The 12,369-nt window shown below is 49.0% G+C and overlaps 1 protein-coding gene across 1 annotated transcript in view; it reads left to right on the top strand.

Annotated features, from left to right (window-relative positions):
* The first annotated feature begins 2,605 nt into the window (after positions 1-2,605).
* The window catches only part of LUZP1 (leucine zipper protein 1), a 30,099-nt gene continuing 20,335 nt past the window's right edge, over positions 2,606-12,369 (top strand). The window contains exon 1 of the mRNA XM_058856721.1: positions 2,606-2,718. The gene's annotated coding sequence lies outside the window, so the exon portion shown is untranslated. The remainder of the gene's footprint in view (positions 2,719-12,369) is intronic.

Below are 12,369 nucleotides of genomic sequence, written 5' to 3' on the forward strand. Positions count from 1 at the left end.
GGAAGAAGTACAAACTAACAAGACATCAACCTGTTTCTTATGTGCTGCAGGCTTCTCAGTGCCTTTGTTGTCACACCTTGACATGGCTGCAGGCTTCTCTGGGGGCTCATGGTGGCACCTTGCTGATTCTAGGAACAAGAAACAGTTATACACACAAAACCCCAAACCCAACAAACCCCAGATTGCCATATAGGCTGCTAGCAATGATGTGAGACTAGCAAGCCATGCAGCATTTCTGTCCACACAAGCATGATTCTATTTCTTTTTCCCTGCTTGCTGTGTTTAATACTGTTCCTAAACTCTGGGTGGCACCTAGCACAACCAAGGCTCCAGCTCTGTTGGGAGCTGTTAGAAATTAATTCAACAAGTATCAAGAACTTATCATGACTCTGATCCTCTAAATACTTAAAACTTGAACACCTGGAATCAGGTAATAATAGGAGAATCTCCACTTCTAGTTTGCAGAGAGAAGCAAGAACCACTGGCTTAGAAAACAGTGGGCTAATTCAGCTCACTAGAGGCAGAGAAGTGCTCACTCTGAGTTAGTTGTCTGCCAGTTTGATAAACTGAACAAATCCCAGAACTGGTGCAGAAGAAGCAGCACATACACATGAGTAATTTTGGGAGGGACATACAACTGCATGTATCAGCAGCAACAAGATCAACTCAGACACCTCACTTAAACTCAGCATACAAACAGAGGGAGTGCAGAATAGCAAGAATACCTGAAGAGTCAGTTCAGAGATTTCATGAACTGGAAGATGATTCAGATAGACATTTTTAATAACCACTGAGAATCTGCTCTTTGTAAATTTAGCTAATCCCTTTTGAATCTCATGCCTCTGGTGTTCATGGCATCCTAGAGCCATCCACTTCTCACTTTTTCAAGCTGTGCATAAGATGCATGAGTTACTTTTGTTTGTTTAAACCTACTACACCCATATGGATCCTCTGTTGTAAGACACACTGACAGCTTCTGCTGCTTCCCCATATAATTTGTGATTTTATTGTATTTGTCATCTCCCCTTGCCCATCATCTCTGGTCACACCTGCCCACATTATTTACACCCCACTCCCTTGGAACGGTACAGCCTTTCTATCAAGCATTTTGGGGACATCTGGGAAAAGGTTTTCTACCAGTGGTGCTGGCACCCTGCTTTGGGTTTTGTAAACCCTATCCTTCCAATCCAAGAGATAAGCATTGCAATCATGCCTCAGGCTTTGGCAAGTCCTTATCATGCAACAGTGCAAACAAGAGCAAATGCTCACTAGGGACTGTGAGAGACACTCCTCAGCCTCCTGTGCCACCAGATGCCAGCAGCACTGGCACAGTGAACCGCTGCTGGAGGGAAAGTGTGTGAGGTAAAGTCCTGACCCACCCAGCATGAGTGATGGAGGGAGGCGAGGGGAAACAAACGGAGCTGGTAAAGGAGGAAAAAGCCCCACACCAAGGTGGCAACTGAAGCAGTTGGGATCTGCAGTGTGAGGAAGAGAGTGAATGGAAACCCAGAGAATGATAAATGTCAAATCTCTGGATCCAAGGGAGAGACAACCTGCCTGCTCTGTGTCATGCAGAGGCAGCATGGCTGCAGCTGGTGGTGGCACAGTGCCCGTGGCAACACGACTGCCACTGCCCAGGCTGGTATTTCGAAGAGAAAAGCTTCGTGGTGTGAGCTTAGAGACTCAGACATTTCTGTCCGGGGAAAGGAAATGATGTAGAGGAAAACTAAGGAAGCTCTGGCTGCTCTAAGATAAAGCATTTTTTTTTTCTCTTTAATATTTTTATTGGTGGGGACTTAGTACAATCAATGGAAGCTGCAGACAAAATACAGAGAGGAACAAGCGGAGTGAGGGATGTTACAAGGTGAGGAGGCAGCTCCACTTTTCCTACAGATATCCCCACAATGGCCAATAGGTTCCGAGCCTGCCACGGGGGCTGGAATTGCCCACCGGCCTCTGACCACGTCTGCTGCGGACTGAGCTGGGCAGGGCACGGCGGTGATGCACAGAGCATCGGGCCACCCTCCCTGCTGTCCCTCACCGTGCCACCCGCCCGGTCAGCGCTGCCGGGGCTCTGCTCACCGCCCAGGTACACCCGGAGCCACTTTTCCCAGCTGCTGGATATCCATTTTCTGGATACTAGAGGTGGAACCAACCACAGCTGGATTGACCACCAAGCCCCAAACTCTCCAAGAGATGGCACTAAAGGGGGGATGCGACGGGAGAGGAGGACAAGACCTCGCTGTGCCACCTGGAGCGGGGCTCTGCCCTGCTTTTGCCTGCCCCGACACCGAAGCCCCGAGGCAGTGGCAGCCCCGGGCCGGGGCCAGAGAAGGGGCTGTCCGGCAGGCCCTGGAGCACGAATCCCCCGTGAAAGCAGCCCGGGAAAGGCTGGGTCCGCAACACCCGCTCCTCCCCGGGGCCTTTCGGAAAGTTTCCCTTCCCCACCCCAAGCGCCCGCCGACCCCCCCAAAATGGCGGCCAGGCCCTCCCCGCCCTCTCCAGGCCCGGGGGCGGGAGCGGCGGAGCTGCAGGGCGGCCGGGCCGGGCCGCCAGCCCCCGCCCGCTCCCGCTGACGTCAAGCACCGCCCGGTACCGCGTCCCTCCCCTCATTGTCAGCGCCCGCACCCGCCGCCCGAGCCCCGGAGCCCCTCGCGGGCTGCGGCTGCCCAAGCCCGGGCTGGGAGCGAGGGAAGCCTGGCCGCTCCTGCTGCCCAGGTAGGCAGAGGTGGGCGATGAAGGGGCGGAGGGCGGGGGGTGCCGCAGACCGGCGGGGCGGGGAGGAATTTGAGGCATCCGCTTTGTCTTTGACCGCCGCCGCCTTTCCCGTCCCTTCCCGTGCGGGCGAGCGGCTGCCTCAAGGCCGGGCTGGCCGCGGGCGGCGGCGGCGGCGGGGACCCCCCGCGGGAGACCCGGCCCTGAGGCGCCGCCGGGGCCTCGGCTCCCGCTCGGAAATGGAGCCGCCGTCGGGCTCCTTCCGACGGGACCGGAACAGCCGCTTTCCTGAGCGGAGATCGGCCCCGTCCCCGCCCGGGAAGGGCACGGTCGCACCGGTCCTCGCTGTCGCGAGCTGCCCGCAAGGAAGTTCCTAAGCCTGTTGGCTGGGGCTTGGTTGAGATTTTGGAGGTTTCCAGGCGCTTAACGCATTTTTTTTTTTCCCCTTGCTGCAGCCACATACTCCCTTTCCTGTTGCTTATTTTTCCTGAATTCCCCCTTCTTTCCCAGCCCGCCCACGTTTATAATATAATTAATATCGTTCTTTTATATACGTGCTTTTCTGATGCTCAGAAGTTAATCACTTCAGTCTTCTTTGCTCCCCCGTCGTGAGGGAATTAATTGATGGAGCATTGTGAAACTTTTCTATGCCTTTTTCGAAAATTTCTGAAACTTATCCCATTTGGCTTTGTCAGGTGTCCCATATGTGGCGTGTGAAGCCAGTGGCACAGCAGACCTTTGCTGGTTGTCCTTGGTGATTGCGCTTTCATTGCAAATCTGCGGTTTTTTTCCCCCCTTCTAATGCTACATCTGAAGCCTTTAAACCAGTTAAACGCAAGTTAAAGTGATGATCCAAACTAATCAGCACATCTGAGTTAGGTGCAGTGGGGTTGGATTTTAATTAGTGCGTAAATTCTGTTGAAATATTCCACAAAAATCGGGGGAAGGAGTGCTGGTCGCTGCCGCGTGTGTTGGGGTTGGTGCTCATCGAGTGAGGTGAGCGCCTCTCTGAGCCAGCGCCACAGTGATGACAGTGGGAAGGGGGATTTTTACAACCTGGATTCGTCTGTGGCATTCCGTGTTTAAGGGGAAAAAATGCAGTCACCACATGCCTACAGCCTCATGGCAGAGGTATGCATCTGCTGACCTGCAGGACATGGGGGGGGTCGTCCCCCGGTGTTACACTCTGTGCGAGTACGGAACCAGCAGCTCTGTGCTCTGGTCAGATCGTGCAGCCAGAGCTGGCATATTTCTGCAGGGACAGCGTGCTCTGTGGCTGGTTTGCATCTGCGGTACTTGCAGAAGTGTAATTCCTCCATTGTATCGGCTCTGCAGCACTAAGGACTGCATCGGCAGCGCCTGCCAGGCTGACACCCCCACCTTGGGGCTCCAGGAGCCCCGAGGGAGCAATTCCTGTGCAGGGGCCTGGTGTGCAAGACCTCTCCTGGGCATGGGATCCCCTCACTGCATCGTGCCTGGATGCCTGGGGCTGCTCAGGGCAGCCAGCTCTCTGTAACACTGCAAGGAGGAGGAGGACATGCAGAGCTGATTGCTGTGTTTCTTTTGGATATGTGTCTGAAAGTTCCTGGGGGAAGGAATGAGTTGGGGAAAGGGAGTGTGGGAGAACAGCACAATTCAAGAGTAGTCAGGTCCCTGTTAACTAAGCCCTGCATCTCCTGATCTAAGTGGTTCAACCCCAGCTTCCTTATAATGCTATGAAATGTATGAAACTCCAGTACAGGCCAGTCTGACCAATGTTGACTTCCTAAGCAGTAGAAATAAGTTACAAGAACATAGCCTTTTCACTAGCCTTCTGGCTGTCTCTGAGTTGGAAATTGCCCAACTGAGAGTAAGCTACTATGAGGCTAGGAATTGTAGGCAAAAATAACTTGTGTTAGAAAAGAGAGCTCTCAAATGTGTCTATTGCAAAAAATGGTAATATTTAAAAGCCCAGTGTGCCTTGCAGTCTAGACCACATTATTTTGTATGTTCAAATGGATGATTACATCTTTGAGCATGACCTTACCAGAGTATTGTACCCAGGGACTCTGAGGCTGTGTGTGTCCTCCATGAAACCTTTTCTTCCCACCATGGGCTGCAGTTGGTGAGGAACCAGAGGCCTCTTTCCTCATGGAGGCTTTTCAGAAAATATGGTTGGCATTACTGAGCAGAATGACAAAAAAGGACAATTTTGATACAATTGTTACACTAAAATGAAGCATATCATCTCTTCAGGAGGTCGTTTTGATTGGAAGATTCCCACGAGGGTGATGATTCATAGCAGTAATATGTTTTACACTAACTAGTGTTCTGCAGATCATGGGAGCCCTTAAAACACATTGGAATGGAGAACCTTTGTTATGATGGTTATGGCATGGTTACATACATCTTCACACATCTAAGGCCTGCTGCACAGACTTTTTGCCTTGGGTGATGGTTGTATTCACACATATAAAGTAGAAAGCATGAATGTTTTCAAGTGCTTGGTGACAGCTGATGAGCAGGTGTTGCTTGCCAGCACTTCCTGCATTCCCAAAGCTGGTGGTTGGTTTTGTCCTTCCATATCTTTATTTTCTCTGCTTTCAATGGGCTGAATCTTTGGTGGGCTTTAGTCTTTTAACTTGATCTCCTCTTCCATCCGTAGCCACCAAAGGTGTGATTAACCTCCCTGTCCAAGCTCAGCTGTTTGCCAGGGGCTGGCAGCCTTCTCCTGGTGGTGACTGCAGCCTCTCACTTCACACACTGGGGGCAATCACATCTCTCTGGATTTGAGGGTTTAGAGCTGGTGACAGAATCAGTTTGGTGGAAAACCCACAAACCATTTGCCCTTAACTGTCCAGATTTAGGAGCCTTCATAACCACCCTGACTGAGAGGGCATGCCAAGCATGCCATTCCCGTTAAGTCGGTGGGGTTTGGGTTGATTCAGCAGCCTGAAAACCAATGTTTTTGAAATGATCAAATATAAAGCGTGGCATTGGATGTCAGCCATCAGAGTGTGGCAATTTAGGCCTTAATGTTTTTGTGTCTCTGGTGGTGTCTTAGGTTTTGGCAGCGATGTTCCCCTGCTGAGGCCCTAATCTTGGCAGATAAGGGGTTGTAAGGATGCCTCAGCCCTGTGTGCTTTAACCCTCACCAGGGTGGAGTAAGATATGCAGGTGCAACACACAGCTTTACCTAAGCGTGACAGCAGCATGCACAGAAGCATGAATGCTGTGCACAGGCAGTTTCTGTTTCCTTCTCTGTAAAAGAAAGCTGAGAATATTTTGGTGCTTTCTTGTGGTAGTTGTGCAGCGAATGAAACATTTGTATTCCTGAACATCTGAATTTCTCATAGAAACACAGTCCAGAAAGGTGAATGCACCCTGTGAGTGATGGGCTGAAAGGAGAGGGGGTGTTTAGAAAAAATGAGGTTTTATGTTATACTTAGCACTCAGCCTACTCTGCAGCCTTGTCTCTTCTCATAATAAAGCTGCTTAGGATCCACACCAATAATCCCAGGAATGAAATGTATAATTTCTTTGCTTAGGAACAAAGTTGCCAATACACAGGTAAGTTATAAGAGCACATAAACTGGTAAGGTATGAGATATAAGAACATATGAGCTGGTAAGTTTGTTTCTGTGTGACAGTGAGCAGATGAGAGTGACTGCTTGCTCTTGTCAATCTTGTCAAGTTGGAGGTGAGATGGGTTTTCATATCCTCTCCAGTCATGGATCTGGGAAGTGCTGGTTCAGTGCAGGTGGGCACTGTGCCTGGAGGAGTGGGTTTGCCTCTCCCCTTTTCCTAACCACTTTCTCTTCTGAATGCCCTTTCTAGCCCTACACCAGGTGACAAAAACTCCCTGTAGCCTTGTTCAGAGAGTTGGTCTGGGTGAAAATTAACCATCAGCCTCCCTCCCACGCCCTTTAGCCCTCCCTGATTCCCTGCCTGGCTGCAGGGCTGCTTTACTCTGGCCAAGGAAGGGGAGCATGAGGCTAGAAGGAGGCAGGTGCAGTTCAGGGCCACCTGAAAATGACTATAAAACTTAAGTTTGAGGATCTGGTCCAAAATCTGTGAGGTCACTTGTGCAGTGATAGCATCCCTTGAACATCTAAGCGTTGCTGTCTGCATTGAGATCTCTGTCACCACCACACTTTCACAGTGAGTTTGGGTGTGCTACCTTTGCAAAGCTCCTTTTCATGCAAGGTGCTGCCCAGGTTTGGGCAGAGGAGTAGAGAAATCATGTTTAGAGGACTTCGGTAGAAAGTTTTCTACATTTATTAAGTCCCAAAATTTTTGTCCCTCTTTGTCAAAGCTTCATTGAATTGAGCAAGCCTCAAACATCCTTCTCACAAAGTAACTTCAGAGTCCTGTCATCTGGCCTCTGAGCAGCTGTATTGAACTTGGGCCAGCAAAATGCACCGCTCTCACGTGTGTAAATACTTTGTGTGAGCTGGAAACTTCCGTATGGCTGCTCCTTGGCCTGCTGCAGCATAATAGCTGTCATCCTGCCCTGCCCTGCCTGTCAGGAGACCAGCTGTCCACAACCCAGCCATGCTCACCATCCTCCTCCCTTGGCTGCAGGCACACTGGCCTGGTTCCATGGGCAGAGCCTACTTCTGACAGGTGGGCTCTGGGTGCTCTAGGATGAAGTAATGGGAGATGTGCACTGTCAAGTGTGGATACTTCCTCATCACTCCTCCTTTCTGTCTGCCCTGGTTTGTGAGGAATGTGGTGGTTTTGCTGCTTCCAGTCACAAAGGGGAAAGTGTAGGCTTTAACGATTTTTAATCAGTACTGGATGGACAAGCCCCTGCATGTAAACATTTATAGTTCTGAATTTACTTAGCTAATTGTTTTTTAAGTCGTAGATTAAGTCATAGTTTGACCTGCTGTACTGCCCAGGTCATAGTATCAAACCTTACTTAGTATTGAATTAACTCATTAACTCAGCCGGTTTTGAGGTTTGTGATTTCAACTTGCAAACTTGATGCCTGGAGGGGGGGAGGGGGCATTGATCTAAATAAGATTTTTTTGCCACAAAAACCCCGTGTTCCATGCTTGGAATTGTGATCTTTTGGCTCAGAAGTAGCAGAACTGATTTCATTCAGAGCCCTTGCAAATAGTGTTGTGGCTGTCCTTGATTGTGCACTGCATGCCTCTGAGAAAGCAGAGCAGCAGGAGATGAGAACCGAGGCTTTCTCAGCCCTGGTAGGGTTCGGCTTTGGTGGTTAATATTACAAAACCACTGGAGCTTGGGGCTCATGTGTCAGGCTGTGCAGGAGGAGAGGAAAGCTGCTGTGGCTGTAGGCAGGTGATGTGAGAGGGCTGCCTGACCTGTGTCATGGCACAGCAGTCCTGTGGGGCAGCTGAGGAAGGTGGTTTTTGGTGACACACAGCAGCTCTCCCACTGACTGCTCCCATCTCCCCGAGGGTCCTGGAGCAGGTGACAGCAAGTACACTGCACTGGAAGTGCAAGTGCCAGGGTAGGTAAAGGTGGTGTGCGAGGGAAGGACAGAGCATAAGGTCCATGTTCCTACTTCTCGTGTGTTGCAGTGTTGTAATTGACCTCTAGAAACAGTAGCTTCATCCTAAGCTGAAAATGTCTTTCTACATGACTGATCAAGACGAACATAAGCTCAAGCAACTCTTTAATTAGCTCAAGAATATTTCTCTTTACCTTGAATGCTTACTTTTCACCTTTTCCTCTGTTGCTGCATGCTATGCAGAGCTTGCAGAAAGGTAGCTGTGGGTTGTGCAGCAAGGACTCCTGACAGTGTGGTTCTGCTGCCTGCTGTCGTCAGCCCTGCCACCCGTGCTGCATGCCGCACAGCTCTGCACAGATGGGAGTGACAGCTTTTGCTGCAGTGCTGCACCCTTGGTACGTGTTGCAGCAAAATCTGTCAGACTTTGTTTTCGCATTCATTCTCCAAATTGCTTTAATTAAAATTGCTTTTATATGCATTATCTGGCTCTTAAGGTTCAGCACTGGCTTGTGTCTTCCCCACTGGATTGATTTGAAAATCACAGGATATGTTTCCGAGGCTGCAGAGGCTCCAAGGTTGTTCTGATCATCTGATTCCACTGCAGCACTTTCAGCTGCTTGTGTCTTTGAGGTGCCTGTGCCTCACGTGGGAGTGCAGTGGGTTACCTTAAAGGGAAAATCTGATGAAACTTCTTTAAGAACTTGTTGTTACATGTGATATCTTAGTGGAATTTACCGGAACAGAATGGAGATTCCTGACCTAGGATCTGGAACAGAGCTGCAAAAACATTAATTTTCAGGTAGTGTGAATCATTTGGAAATATGTCTGTATTTACTGGAAAACAATAATTCCTGGATGATAATAAATAACTACTAGTACTGCTTTGTGATGAGAATTTGAACTTAAAGCAATTGAGAAATCCTAATGAAGTCTCTCACACTTCTATCTGCATCCCATTCTGTATAGCTGTTCTTCAGAATTGTTTTTAATGTTGCTGAGTGTGACTAATATCTTTGCATAAAGGTATCCTGTGTAACGTGGGTGTTGATGTTTCTGTGTGAGATTTTGTTGTTAGTATGTAGTAAACTGCCTGCATATGCTGTAAAATTCTCTGAATGTTACCTGTTTTGCACTGGGAACAAGAAGCACAGTTTGGAATAGGTATTTTCCTTTTGTCTGTAACCAGCGTCAGAGGTGTGACGGGGACAGCGAGTATCAGCAGTGCTTTGGAAAGCTGTGAAATTGTGTGTTTGAAGGGGACTGCAGGAACAATGCTGCAGTGGAGCACTAGCAGCTGTGGAGGTGGGGAACTCTTTCCCAGCAGTGATGGGAAGATGGGGAGGCTCTCTGGGGTGTAGTCTCTGCAGAGCATAGACCACAAACAGGCTGCTGGTAGAGACCTTGCCTCTGGGTCACCTGCCCCTCATTTTCCCTCTCCAGCAGCAGGAGTGATAAGCCCCATTCTCTAGCTTGCTTTCTCTGGCTGTCTTACGACAGAAATATGCTCCCAAGTCTTTACACACAGATCATCTCCATTCACTTTTCCCCTGCTGCCTACGCTTTGAGCTGATTTGCAGAGCAGGGTGAGTTTTCTCTTTTTTTTTTTTTCCTTTTTTCTTTTTTTAGTAATCTCTGCCTTGTGTGCCTCTAGTGACTGCTGCAACTGCTGGGGCATGTGGCTGGGAGTTCAGCACAGTCCTTGCTTTGGAGCCCAGCTGTGTGTGAGCTGATGGGGCACACAGAGCATCTCTCTGCAAAAACAAGAATGGCAGCAGCAAGCTGGACAGGCTCAGCAAAGTGTTGGCAACATGGCAGTGACTGCATGGGAGGGAGATGAAGAGAAGGCTGTTCTTTTCTGCTCAGTACTGGTGAGATGGTGTCTGAAGTGTTATGAGATTCAGGTGTTTATTTTCACTAGACCAGGTTGCCTAAAGCCCCATCCAACTTGACCTTGGGTACTTCCAGGGATGGGGCATCCACAGCTTCTTTGTGCGACTTGTGCCAGTGACTCACCACCTTCACAGGGAAGAATTTCTTCTTAATATCCAGTCTTAACCTACTCTCTTAGTTTGAAACCAGTGCCCACATCCTGTCACTACAGTGTGTGGCAAAAAGTCTGTCTGTGTCTTTCTTATAAACCTTTATATATTGAAAGGCCACTGTAAGGTCTCCCCAGAGTCTTCTCTTTCTCAACTGGATAACCTCAACTCTCTCAGCCCTTCTTCACGAAAGTATTACAGCCCTTGGATCTTTTTTTGTGGCTTCTTGTGAACCTGCTGTAGTTTTTCTGAGGACTCCAGAATGCCAGATGTAGTGTTCCAGGTGAGGTTTCATGAGGACAGTGTGAGAATCACTTCCCTTGACCTACTGGCCATAATTCTTTTGATGCAGCCAAAGCCCACTGTTGGCTTTCTAGGCTGCAAGCACACATTGCTGGGTCATGTCCAACTTTTTGTCCACCAGTACCTCCAAGTCTGTCTCTGCAGGGCTGCTCTCAATCCATTCATCCATCAATCTGAACTGATGTTGGTTATTGCCCCACTCCAGGTGCAGAAAGTTGCAGCATGGTAAATTCTGACTGAACATAAAGGAAAATAATTTTCTCCCTGAGATTGTTCTGACAGGAAACAGTGCCTGAGGGGTTGGGGCATTTCTGACCCTGGAGATTTTCACAACTTAATGCAGTTCTGAGCAGCCTGCTCCAGCTTTGGACACTAACCCTGTTTGAAATCGGAGCTGGACTGAAGCTAGCTTCATCCCCTTACTGCTAACTAAGATGAGAGAGAAAATGTGAATTCCCTTTTCTTTCCCTCCTCTGTAGAAAGGAGCAGCCTGGTGGGGTCCTGTCTCAGTACAGCCACGCCAGTGCTTCCTTCCTATGAAACATCCTTCCTTCCTTCAGTCCAGGGAGTACAAGGGGAAAAAGGACACGTAAATAACAATGCAAGTGAGCACAGACAGCCATGCCCTGAAAAGTCCTGGAGGGGATCCTCTGCTGCCAGTTCTGCCTTATGCTCTATTTCTCACTCTCCATTTCTTAAACATGCTGCAAGAAAAGTGTGTGCCCTCCTGGCTCTGATCTTCATTTAGGATAGGATTCAGATAAATGAATGCTTGGCATTAAGCCTGCAGATTTTGTCATTATCACCTTGTGTAATGCTTGCAGGAATACCTGTGCTCCAAGAGCAGTAGAATTTGTCTGGCTGTTGTCCATTGGATACCTTGGATAGCCAGTGCCTTGAAAGTAAATGCAGGCTGCCCTGTAGAACTGCCTTGTTAATACAAGGTATTTCAAGATTGTTGGTTTTCTAGGAGCATGAAATGGAGAATTTGGAACAAAGTTTTCCCATGATAGTAATGAGTTGAGTGGTATCTTTAACCCTTTCATGTCCCATGGGCAAGAGGCTGGTGGGAGATGGAAGAACTTTGAAGTTGGTGTTATTCAGCCTTGTCTGTGGAAGAGGTATGGCTCAGGACCTTCCTAATGGAAATCCTGTCCCACGCTTCTGACTCCAGACTCCTACTGAAGGTGGCAGCTGGCTGCTGAGGATGATCTCTCTGGGAAGTTACAGCTGTTCTGCTGTTTCAGTGCCCTCCCTAGTCAAAGGAGACACTTTATCCCCAAGCACTGAGGAGTTTTTCCTCAGGCAAATGGGGAATTACTATGGCCCATTTTTGGAAAGAAGGAGCAGAAGCCAGGCCAGGTATCCCTTTGCTATCCCATTCTGCATTAAGGAGAATCCCAACAGTGACTGCTCAGTGCCCCAGCCAGTTACCAGACCTTGGACCTCTGGTTTATGGAGAATATCAGGTGCCCTCGCAGCTCTTCCCAGAGCACAGCATGCAGTGCAGGGCATGCAGCTGGTTTCTGCCTGCTAGGGCAATGAGCTGCCCTCACCTTTATATCCTGCTTGCCCTGGTCCTGGCACAATGTTTGTCTGTGTGTGAAATGCCTGTTGTCATTTCAAGAGGCCCAGCCTGCAAGTGAATGTATTTCATCCATAAATTGAAGGCTTTCAAGAGGGCAGTTTTCAGTGGCACAGCTGCCCAGTGTCATAACACCATCTTGGCAGCTTGTCTTGGAGTCTCCCCATTGTCCATGGAGTGTTAGTTTGGAGGTTAAAGTTCCCACAGCTACAAGAATGCTCTCGCAAAGGCAGCATGTTCCTGTTTATAAATGTTATTTTATT

The sequence above is a fragment of the Poecile atricapillus genome, chromosome 24 (assembly GCF_030490865.1).
Source record: "Poecile atricapillus isolate bPoeAtr1 chromosome 24, bPoeAtr1.hap1, whole genome shotgun sequence".
Classification (NCBI taxonomy): Eukaryota; Metazoa; Chordata; class Aves; order Passeriformes; family Paridae; genus Poecile; species Poecile atricapillus.